This window comes from Humulus lupulus, chromosome X, assembly GCF_963169125.1.
Source record: "Humulus lupulus chromosome X, drHumLupu1.1, whole genome shotgun sequence".
Taxonomy (NCBI): Eukaryota; Viridiplantae; Streptophyta; class Magnoliopsida; order Rosales; family Cannabaceae; genus Humulus; species Humulus lupulus.
This window is the reverse complement of record NC_084802.1, coordinates 230,812,118-230,825,227: the sequence shown is the minus strand read 5'-3', so window position 1 is coordinate 230,825,227 and position 13,110 is coordinate 230,812,118.

Below are 13,110 nucleotides of genomic sequence, written 5' to 3'. Positions count from 1 at the left end.
GCACTTCGTTGGTCTCCCCGGAGGGTGCCAATACGCCCGTCGTCACATGGAAACTTCAAGCATAAGTGGCGTATCGAGGTTATGGCCCCACAATCGATTATGACTGGTCGGCCTAGGATGGCATTATACGCCGTGGGGCAGTCGACCACCACGAATGTGCAGTGCTTGAAGGCACAAGCGTCGCTTTCTCCTCTGAGGGTGACTGGAAGTTGAATTTTGCCTAATGGCATGAGTGCATCCCCATTGAACCCCTGAAGCTGGATGGGGCATGGGGTCAGGTCTGTCTCAGTTAATCCGATCGCGTGGAAGGCACCTTTGAAGAGGATGTTTACGGAGCTTCCATTATCGACTAGGATCCGTGACACCTTCTTATTGGCGATCTGAGCTTCCAAAACGAGGGGATCGTTGTGGGGGAAGTGCACATGTCGGGCGTCATCTTCCGTGAAGGTGATGGGAAGATCCATCATTCGGGGACGCTGAGCAGGTGACTGAACCAAGGCGCACATCTCTCCGGTGTGTTCTAACTCCCTCAAGTACCTTTTCCGGGAGTTGCGGGTGCTTCCGGCAAGGTGCGGTCCTTCGGAAATGGTGGCTACGTGTCCGTCAACGGGTGGCGGAGCAAGGCCGGGCGGATATGGGTTGCCGGGTCCTGGAGCCAACAAGGCAATGGGTGCCGGAGAGGTCGGAGCAGGAAGCGCTGGGAACTGAGACCCAAGAGTTTGGGGGTGACCGGCTCCAGGAGCGCTAGCGGTCCCCCTCTGTCCTGGAGAGTACGCAGCTCCGTGAACTACTCCTTGTCCGGGATAGATTACGGGTATCCTCACCCATTGACCGAGGTGTCCCGCTCTTGCCAGGGACTCGATCTCATCCTTCAGCTGAAGGCATTCGTTTGTGGTGTGCCCCACGTCTCCGTGGAACTCACACCTCTTATTGGAGTCTCGCGGACGCCTTCCTCCATGAGACACTTTCGGGAGCTTCCTGTAGTTGACCATATTACAGGTCGCCCGATAGACATTCTCTCGTGAGTCTATCAAACTGGTGTACTCCATGAACTTGGGCTCATAGTCCTTCCGGGGTTTCTTTGAATGATCTCCCCGGTTGGAGTTTCTTTCGCCTCGTTTATTCCGCGATTGGCTCAGATTTCGTTCTGGGCCTTCCGCTTGCGGCTGCGACGGGCCAGGAGCGATACTACATCCGGTTTGTACAGCTCTGTACCCAGAGAAATGGGTTTGACTCGGCGTCTGAGCAGACGCGGAAGGCCCATACACGCTTGGAGTGAACTGGGCTCCTGGAAGCGTGAGGGCTGGTGCGGGAGCTTGCGAAGCAAAGCTCGGCGCAGTCACGGAAGGCGTCGGAGCCGGGGGAACTCCAAAGGCCTGTTGGTAGGCATCCTCAAGGTTGATGATTCCCTGAGACTTTGACATGAATTCGGACAGAGTTTCTGCCCGTCTCCTTTGCATTTCCCCCCACAGCAGGGAGCCGACGGTAAGCCCCGATTGAAGGGCGATCAGCTTCATATCATCGCTGACCTTGGTCTTAGCAGCAGCTTCCATCATTCTTTGAATGAAAGATTTGAGGTTCTCATTGGGTAGCTGCTTGATGTTGGTTAAGGAACCAACCTCCATGTCGTGGTCCAGGGCAGCAATGAACTGCCTCCTGAATGCGGACTGTAGCTCCTTCCAACTGTGGATTGATCTGGGAGCTAATCTTTTCCACCAGTCCTCCGCGGACTTGGTAAGGGTGAGTGAGAAGCACATGCATTTGGCATCCTCACTGACGCGCGCCACTTGCATCATCTTGTTGTATTTAGCTAGATGGGTGTGCGGGTCTGTCCTCCCCTCATATAATTCTATATGAGGCATTTTGAAGTTCTCCGGGAGGGGCGTTTCCGCGATCCTCCGAATACATGGTTCCGGGTCTTCCTCCTCAGAGTCTGACAGGGCCCCACTTTGCTTCCGGACCAGCTTGGTCAAGGCAGTGATCTGTTCCTCGAGCCTCTTTGTATCGCTCTCCGGGAGGTCACGTCCCCGGAGCTTGTCGTTGAGATGATTTCGCAGGTCATCTCCGCGAGGCCGGGCCTTTTCTCCTTTGGCCTTTTCATACTTGGCCTCCAACCTTCTTCTTAGGTCCACCATGGACCAGCTATCTTCAGAGTGCTTGTCCACAGCCCGACCGTCCTGGTTGACGAAATCACTGGGGCGGTTGTTCCTTCCCCTAGGCCTGGGTGCCTCGTCCGAGTCGCCTAGATCTCCGAACTTGCTTTGGAGGCGCTCCATTATGCGTTGCATTTTTTCGGAGACGCGCTCCTGCTCAGCAAGCTTGGCCTTAGCGACCACCAGTTCTTCGGCTACTTGGACCAGTTCTAGATCCTTCTCGTAGTAGTAGCCGTCTTTGTAGTAACCGTCTCGGACATACTCTTCTTCGCTTTCTAAGTATGTCGTATCTTCAGTACTGACCCGATCCTGGCGGGATGTCGGGTCTTCACCTTGGTAGTCCGAGGGTTCGTTTTGTACCGCATCTTCCATCATAGTATCGGGGTTGACCCTAGCATTTTTGTCAACCGCGGATTTTCTCGTAGTCACCAACTTTTCAGTACGGAGTGAATACAAAAAACGTACACAGAAAAAGAGCTGACTAACAACTCCCTACAGCTCTCAATGAAAGCACCAAAATGTTTACCGAGTTTTTCGGAAACGAATACGAACAGAATAGTAAAAAGATAAGAACTGTAGAAGTGCATAAATGTAAATAAACAAACAGGTTTTTACGTGGTTCAGGCATTAACGAGCCCTAGTCCACGAGTCGATGTTATTATACTTGTAGAGAATTACAGTCAAACAGCTGGTGTACAAGAACCTCACAACCTCACAGTGTTTCTCTCGGGTTCTCTTGGAGAAGATTCAGCTAGAGAGATTTCAGCAGAGTTCTTGCTATGTAATTTGTTGGCCGTCCCCTCTATCGTAAAATGAGGGGGTCTTTATAGCTAGGGTTTTTTATTAGGGTTTTACTCTGTCTCCCTGAGTTTTAACTACACCAGCCATAAATAGGGGATACAATTACTCTAGTAGCATGGCTACAAGGCTCTATGTGGGTATAATTACATGAAAGTATGGGAGTTGCCAAAAGGCAGCCGTCTTTTCCAGGCGGTCAGCGGAACAGTAGGCGAAAAGGCACCTTTAGGCATGCTGGGATGTGTGCGGCCTTGACCTGTCAGGCGTGTCAGGCGGGATCCTGTGTCAGGTGAGTATCATTCCAACTATGCCTCCTCTGTGACTCGACCACTTGGTCTTATTCCGTGCGAAGCACGGAATCGTATCCGCGAAGGTAACCTGTAGAGCTTCTCCTGGAAGGACCTTCCCCGAGGGATATCCCTTCGGGAGTCCGGGAGAATTGACGAGCTTCCGGGTCGCGGTTGCTTGAAGGAGTGTGCTTGACACTAAACGGGAGAAGCGAAGCCTTTCTGTCCATCCGCGAGCCCTGGTCACCCTCCGGGGAAGACTTTGATAATTCTGCTTCCTGAAGGCTACCCATCTAAACGCTATCCGGAAATCTGGATAACAAGAGGAACTAGGGTTATGTTGGTTTTTATTGATCAAATCAGAGATTATACGCAGCGGAACAACAATCAAATTGTTAGTTCAATCCCATAAGATTTCTAGATCAACTTCTTCACATGCATATATATATATATATATTGAATCAAAGACATGAATAGAAAAATTACCTCAGGTCCTTCCTTGCTGCTATCTTTTTGTATGGATAAATCCTTGAGATCTCACACCAAGATCTTCCAAAATGTAATACAGCACACAAAGAACAAGTGTGGGCTCACTATACAAAATAATAGGCAAAATCTATTTATCAGATGTTCTCAACACATAAGATCTGATAAAGTTTGGACCTAGGTTTTGTGAAGAACAGTGACCTTTTTATGTATCACTGTTCTCTTTCTCTAAGAGAGATTTCTAGATATTTTTCTGTCCCTGAAAAATTATGTTCTGAAAAACTGATATCCTATATTTAATATATCCAATATATTAAAATAAAATCTTAGTTATTTTAAACAATTTGAAAATAAGTAATTAGTTATCAAATTTTTGTTTAAATAATAATATTTTAATCAAATTACAATATCTCATTATTTATTTAATATTTAAATAACTAAAATTATGGAACCTAGAAACTGATCATAATCTCTTATGCGTGTAGCACAGTGACTGTGCACCGTGCTACACGTGTACCACATGCCAGTGATGGCATGTTATTTTTCCCAAATTTTATTATTATTTAAATACCGAAAATCCCAAAAATAAATTAATTCAAAATTAATTATATTTTTGTTAAATCAAATAATTAATTAATTCTTAATTAATTAATTACACATAATTAAACAATAATTATGTTTGATACATAGAAAAATATTTTACTTATCACATAAGTCCTTTTTGCCCATTTTTGTATTTACCTTTGTCAGTGATTGTTTGAGCCATTTCGGGGACCATGGACCTATAACATTAAGCTCCAATAAATAAACTAAATAATTAAACTCTTTAATTATAATAGTTAATTTATTAATTCTGATATTACTCCACTATAAATTCAGAATTGCACTGTTTATGTTATAGATATATTTTTACAGAAATCTTTTCTTAAGTCGTCCATTGATATAACCATCTTACAATAGTTCAACCCTCTAATTAATTAGTTCATAAATTAGAATGGAAGAATTACCATTTTACCTTTCTAATTTATTTCTTATTCCTTAAGTACCATTAATTCACTAGTGAATAATTAATCTATAATCTAATTATAGATTTGAGCTCAAAATCATTCAGTTCCAGAATTAACCGTTAAGGGAACTAATATACGATCCGTTAGGAAAGATTAGATTCCGTATTGTTGATACATGTTCCCAGCCATCCATGATATTAAATCTCCAAAACAAAAGTCATTAGCCTCATTCTTTGAAGAGACCTTAACGAGTGAATCAAAAGATTTAATAAATATGAACAGGAGTTCATGAACACTCAGGATTTAGGTTGATCTATAAATGATCATCAGTTATGATATGAATTACAAATCTTTATTGTTAAATGGTTTTTGGATAAAGAGTTTAATTCATATCGGTCCATGTCATATATAATCATATTCTTCCCTTGAACCCCAATACTCCATCCTCGGAGATATGGAATCCTGGTCGCCCCTCGTTCCTTACTTCGTGCATCAATCCTTGAACCCAAGGATCGACTAACTGCCCGCCTCTTATAGCTTCCATAATGGTAGGCTCGATAGAAAGGTTAGCCAATTGACCAACTACTATCTCTAAATCCAAGGTAGCAAGGTCGGCTTGTAACTGCGGCAAAATTTCCTTCACTGTCATCACATAAGCACCTGGTTGTTGACTCAATGCATCTGCCACCTTGTTTGCTTTTCCCGGGTGGTACAGAATGTCGCAGTCATAGTCGTTAAATAGTTCTAACCATCGACGCTGTCTCATATTCAATTCCTTTTGAGTGAAGAAATACTTCAGGCTTTTGTGATCAGTGTAGATGTCGCAGTGTATCCCGTATAGGTAGTGCCTCCATATTTTTAGAGCAAAAACCACTGCTGCAAGCTCCAGGTCATGAGTGGGATAGTTCTTCTCATAATTCTTTAGCTGTTGAGAAGCATAAGAAATTACTTTTCTGTGCTGCATCAACACTGCTCCCAACCCTCGGCCTGAGGCGTTGCTATAAATAGTATATCCCTCTGTGCCATTGGGGATTGCCAGCACTGGGGCAGTCGTCAATCTTGTTTTCAGCTCCTGAAAACTCTCCTCACACTTGTCAGTCCATTCATATTTGACGTTTTTGCGGGTAAGGGCAGTCATTGGTGCGGCTATTTTGGAAAATCCTTCCACAAATCGCCGGTAGTATCCCGCTAACCCAAGAAAACTTCTAACCTCATGCGCATTTTTCGGAGGTTTCCACTACTTAACAGCTTCTATCTTGGCGGGATCTACTGAAATTCCATTTCCCGACACTATGTGCCCCAGAAAACTTACTTTCTCTAGCCAGAATTCGCACTTCGAAAACATAGCATAAAGCTTTTCGTCTCGCAGACACTGGAGGACCAGTTCCAGATGTGTTGCATGCTCTTCCTGGCTTTTCGAGTATATCAGAATATCGTCAATGAACATGACGACAAACTTATCCAAATACTCGCAAAATACTCGGTTCATGAGATCCATGAATGCATCAGGCGCATTGGTTAGTCCAAAGGACATCACTAAGAACTCGTAGTGACCGTAGCGCGTTCTGAAGGCCGTCTTTGGTATATCCGTCTCCTTAACCTTGAGCTAATGATAGCCTGATCGCAGGTCTATTTTGGAAAATACTGACGCTCCTTGTAGTTGATCGAAAAGATCGTTGATCCTTGGTAATGGATATCGGTTCTTGATCGTCACTTTGTTCAACTCCAGATAGTCAATGCACATTCTCATCGTATCGTCTTTCTTCTTAACGAATAAGATCGGGGCTCCCCATGGAGAATGACTTGGCCTTATGAACTTCTTGTCCAGTAACTCTTGCAGTTGTGACTGCAACTCCTTGAGTTCAGCTGGTGCCATTCTGTAAGGAGTCTTTGAGATCGGCGCAGTTCCCGGAATCAACTCTATCTCAAACACAATCTCTCGGTCTGGTGGAATCCCTGGGAGATCTTCAGGAATACATCAGAAAACTTGCACACAACCGGTACATCCAATGGTTGTTGACTCATTTCTTTATCCTTATCCACTATATTTGCCAGAAAACCGATGCACCCGTCACTCAACATTTTTCTCGCCTTTATCTCAGAAATCATGGGACACTTCTTTTCTCTTGACGTACCCTTGAACTCGAATGGTTCTTCTCCTGCTGGGGTGAAGACCACTTTTCTGCGCTTGCAATTGATAACTGCTCCATATTTGGTTAACCAATCCATCCCAAATATGACATCATATTCATGTAGGTCCAAGACTAACAGATCTACCATTAGCTCACGATTTTCAACCCAAACTGGTACGACTCTAACCCATGTCCGCACCAGCATATCCTCACCCGAAGGCAAGGATACCCCACAAATAACAGGCATAGGCTCAGGACTTCTATTTAATTTATCCACAAAGGATGCAAATACAAAAGAATGTGATGCACCAGTATCCATTAATGCATATGCTGAGGTTTGGGCAATAGAAATCTGACCTGACCCCATATCAGATGGGCCAGCTCCTTTGTCGCTTTGTGTAAGCGCATAAACTCGAGGCAGAGCTCCAATTTGTTTATGTTGGTCATTTCCATTGCCCTTGGCTGGCATTCGACAATCCTTAGAAAAGTGCCCTGGCTTTCCACAGTTAAAACAGACCCCGCACTCGCCCCGATGGCAATGGTTACACTTGTTGCACAGTGGCCATTGTTCAAACTCACGTCTCGGCTGTTTGTTGTGACTAGCCATTGCCTGATTGGCAGGTCCCCCTTTTCTTTTGTTATTTCCCCCAAAAATCGGTCTTGTGCCTCTTGGATTGTTTGTTCGCCCCGAGTTCTGGCCGAACCTCGGGTTGAACCTTCCCCTTGGGCCATTCTGATTGGCCTGAAACTGTCCGGGGTTGTTGGGAGTGTACCTCCTGTCTTCGTTCTTCTGTGGATCTGGCTTGTCTGACATGGCCCAAGACTCTTGGCGAAGAGCCCGTTCCACTGCTTCAGCATACGTCTCTGGGCCAGTTCTACCAGTGTCTACACACCTAGCAATGTCTCTGCGTAGGCCCTTCATAAAACTCCAGGTCTTATTCTCTTCAGTGCTCACCTGGTTCTTCGCAAACCTAGATAGTTGGTCTAATTTTCGAATGTAGTCCTGCACGCTCGATGTTCCCTGCTTCAGATTAGTGAACTCATTCACTTTGTGCTCAATCACTGCCTTACTAAAGTACTTGCCATTGAACAAGGTCAAGAACTCTACCCATTCCATCTCGCCAACGTTATGCCCTTTCTTGGCTGCGTCCCACTAGATGCGGGCATCTTTTCTCAGCATATAGGTCGCGTAGACTAGCTTCTCTCTCTCAGTAGTTCCAATGAAGTCGAAGATTCTTTCCAAAATACTAATCCATTCCTCTGCCATTGAAGGGTCACTGCTCCCCTCGAATATAGGTGGATTTTGGTTGTCGAACCTTTCTGATATAGGTTTTGCTCGGGCAGCTCTTGGCGCTTCTACTGGCTGTACAGGTGCTCAATGATAACCTGCGAGCCAAGGTTTTTTTTTCTTCATTGTTTGCAGGTGGTACTTCGTAGTTCTGAGAATTGTTGGGTGGCATGGGGAGTTGTCTCAAAAAGGGTGTTAAATCTTTCAGCTTGGAGGGCATCAGCGTCCTCCTGTCTTTTTTGCCCTCTTTCTATTTGAGCTCCCTGCGTCTCCACTAGCCTTTGCAGATTGTTCATCTGCTCGGCTATCTCGCGAACTCTAGCAGCTTGGTTTGGAGCTCTAGTGGCAGGCGCGTTCTGAGCTCTATCAGCAGGTGCGGCCTGGCCTCGGCCAACAACACCCCTTCATCTTTGAGCTCTTGTCCTTTCCAATTGTTTGATTTCAATCAAAAGCTCTTAAGCGCATAGGGACGAGAAGTTAATATTGACACAGATAGTTAATCAACCTAATTAAGCACACCAAACATATCAAGCACAACAAGCAATCAACACTTTTTAACAAAAGTTAGCAACTTCATTTCATAACCTATACCATATACAACAACATTTGAAGTTTGGGTTGGCAAGTCTAAGGGATTTACAAAATTAGCCCTAAAAAAAATGGACTTATAACCCTGCTAAACAGTTATTAATTTCCTTAATCACATACAAGGTAGGTACATATTTCAAAAGTAGGTGGGTTTCTAACACCTATGCAGCTCCTAACACCTAGTCGGTGTCGCTGTCAATGGCCATATCAGAACCTTCCTCAGGATCCTCCTCGGGATCTTCCTTAGTCTGGTCCATCAGCTCCTCATAAGAAATTTCCCCATCGCCGAGTTCTTCATTAGCCACATCCTCCATTGGCGGGTTCTCAGCTACAACTACACCAAAGTCCTACAACCTAGTAGGTTTGCAAGGTCTTTACAAAAAGTATCAACAAGACCCTCACAGCATAACCTAATCTAAGTTGTCCATCAACATATCCAGCTCTATGTCGGTATCCTCGTCAGACTGTTCGAGATCCTCCTCTGGCTCTACTGAAGACTTCTGTCATGTACTGCGTACATTGCCGAATGGCACGCCAATGTCGTCATTCGTACTAAAAGTGGCAAGAAATTCTCATCGTTAAAGAGTCTATAGAAAATCGATTCTAGGCGAAGGGATCATGGGTAGTTTTCCTATCACAGGGTCACCTATCTCAGGTATATCGACCATAACCTACAATTTATAGAATTGAGGTGAATAAAAAGAAAACAACATACTAAAGGAAGAAACAGTACTTACAGTGAGTGCCGGTCTATCTTTGCGAAATGTACAAGTTGGTTGTCTACAGAACCGGCTCAACTCGAGCTCTGATACCAACTGTAACGACCCGGATTTTCAAGACTCGATAATGCGGAATATAAATGTTTTCATTTAACAAAATGTCTCAAAAACCCGTATAAAAAAAAACTTTTTAAAAAGTCGTATGGCCATACTTAACATTTAGTTACAACATATTTTATAAAGAGTAGAGTGAGCCTTGTTTAGGAAAATTACACAACATTTCCAAAAATAAAACGGCTTCCCAAAAGGTCGGTCCACATGTACATTTGCAAGGAAGACTCCAGCGCTCACTGCTCTGCCCTGCCCTTGCCCTTACCTACAACATGAAACAACTAGGTAAGCGAAAACGCTTAGTAAGATCAACTTTCAAACAAAGCAGATAGAGAAATAGGGATCCGAACCCATCCGGACCCCACACAATCAATTTTAAGAATGCTAAAGCGTCCTGGCAAACTTATGGTCATGCCTGATAACCAAGGATAAATTAATTCATAACTAGATAAAAATCCTGCACTCAGAAAATCCCAGAGCAAGCAGATATATTATATCAGCATATAATTCGAGACCAACGCTCGACAATTTCCAACAATTCAGGCGTAACGCGCCCTCCAACATAATTGCTAATCTGTAAAAGAGAACCAAGTCTCCACACTAAGATCTAGCCAATAAATATTCTCATCAAGGGTAACTATCGTGTTACCTAGGGCATCGCTACTTATTCAAGAGTGTAATCCAATTTACACGGTTTTACGGAGACTTCTATGTTAATCAGTGGTGCTGGTGAGCAGTTGCCCCTAGGGTGTTCAGCCTCACTCAATCTTGGCAACCCCTAGTATCTCTAGGCACTCTCACTGAATGGCCAATATTCACGGCTGCTATCCGGGAATAACTTATCAGAGCACTTGCTCGGATTCTAACCGTCCAATGATTAAGTAAGCATGAGGGCCCCTAGGTCCCATTTATCTTAGCGCCCCTAGGTTTAACCTGCTTATCCTCATCTCATGGCCACTCGTCGCGGTAATGAACCGGACATAAATAAAATCAAGCAGTGTGACGGGGATCAACCGTCTAGGATATGACAGACTTCTACCGTTCATATTTTCTAAATCAGCACTCACTAGACTAACGTCTCTAAGCAACTTTCTATGACAGCCTATATATGTGCATGTATCCCTATACTAACATACAAGACAATAATCATTTCATGTTGCAGCCATACAATATAAGTTGACTTACTTGGAGTCCTTAGCGCTCAGCAGGTTTTCACCCTCCAACGTTCAGTCCAGTTACGCTTAGCCAATACTGTAGTTATCCATACAGTATACTCGGATTAATTATGGCACTCATAAATCATTATTATTATTTTGGGCAGTTTGGTCATTTTAATAAAAGTCATTTGTAAGGATTTGTAATCATTATTTGGTTTTAAACCTATTAAGGAAAGTCATACAAAATATTCGAGACTAAACCCTAAGTCTCGAGGAGACCTATCCTAAGGTCTCGATACCTAGGCTTGGGTATCACAATGGTATTTCCCCACAACCCGCTAAAAATCTTATTCTTTCAAGGTATCGCTATTAACCCGCACTTTCGACTAGTAGGTAAAAATATGTAAGATTTTAGCCGGTATTATATCCAGAAAATACAAATAAATTCCTTAATTATTTTTAAAGAAAATAAACTCTATAAATTTTCCTTTTATTTTTCTTAAGGTTTTAATATCTAAAAACCGTTTTAAGAAAATTGCCTAATTTGTCCTAATTAGGAAAACCGTTATAAATTTCTCATCTTGACTAATTAATTTTCCAAAAGCAATTAATCAATTTTACTTACTAGAAAAATAATTCATTTAATTATTTTATCAAAATATAGGATTTTAAACCCTCTTTTAATTTATTAACTAATAATAAATTAAATCTCTTATTTTTAAAAAGAATTAAAAGCTCCTTAATAAAAATAATTCATTTAAACTCAAAGGGGTAATTTTAGTGAAAATATGATTTCAAGACTTACCAATTTATATTTTGAAATAAGCAAAATTTTACTTTTTACCTTATGTTCCAAAATCTCATTTTTACACTAAGTGTGAAAAGCCTATTTTTCACATTTTTAACTACATACTTCGTTAGTTCATAACTTAAAATTTACTTACCCAATTGTTACCAAAATTTCCCAATTCCATTTTTGTTATGCCATTTAGGTCTTTGTAAAATCTTAGGTCAAAATGAGCATTTTTTATTGGTGAAATCATTTTCCAACAATGAGGTAAAAATGACTTTATTTTCAAGTCCTTATTTTTTCCAAACTTTGACAGTTAATAACTTTCAAACCGTTCAATATTTTCTTACCAAATTTTACAGTGGACTAATAGGTTATGCCAGAAATATGTCCACAAAATTTTAGAAAAAACTGGGTTCATTTTCCCTATACAGTGGCTGTCCAAACTTGGTTTCGAAAATAAGAATACGAAAAAACAGTTTTTTACCTAAACATTGAAATAGCATAACTTACTCATTTCTAAACATTTTTTAGTGTTTCAAAAGCTCAATTTTATGTACTCGGTCTCAACAACATCACAGCATAATTTAATTTTTCAAAACCAATATACAGTGGCTGCTTGACCCCTTGGAAGTCACAGCTCAAAACATGTTTTGTTTTAGGGTATCCTACAAAACCCTTGGGGGTTTTGGTTCCCATTTTCAAAAATCAATACACATGCATCATAAAAATCATTAAACAACTACCATAACCTTATTACATCACCAACAAGAAACTTTAAACATTAGATATACAAAATAATGCTTAAAACTAAAAACCCTACAACAAAATCATCAAAAGTAAACTTTTTACCTCTTTGGTGTTCTTGCTTAAGGTTTGGACCTTCCTATATGCTTTGACTCCTTCAAAACCTTTCAAAAACCCTAACCAAGTTCCCCCAACAACATAGTTAATTAGCTATTTGAAACTCTATGCTTAAAACTTTACAAAAGCCTAGATTAGTGAAACTTTACCTTAGGGAAAAATACTTCCTAGACCAAGACTTAGCCTCCAAGTTTTCCTTGGTGTTCTTGAGGTTGAATATTGAGAGAACAGTGACCTGATAAAGTTTGGACCTAGGTTTTGTGAAGTTTGGACCTAGGTTTTGTGAAGTTTCAACACATGAGATCTGATAAAGTTTGGACCTAGGTTTTGTGAAGAACAGTGACCTTTTTATGTATCACTATTCTCTTTCTCTGAGAGAGATTTCTAGATATTTTTCTATCCCTAAAAAATTACGTTCTGAAAAACTGATATCCTATATTTAATATATCAAATATATTAAAATAAAATCTTAGTTATTTTGAACAATTTGAAAAAAAGTAATCAGTTATCAGATTTTTGTTTAAATAATAATATTTTAATCAAATTACAATATCTCATTATTTATTTAATATTTAAATAACTAAAATTGTGGAACCTAGAAACTGATCACAGTCTCTCATGCGTGTAGCACAGTGACTGTGCACTATGCTACACGTGTACCACATGCCAGTGATGGCATGTTATTTTTCCCAAATTTTATTATTATTTAAATACCAAAAATCCCAAAAAT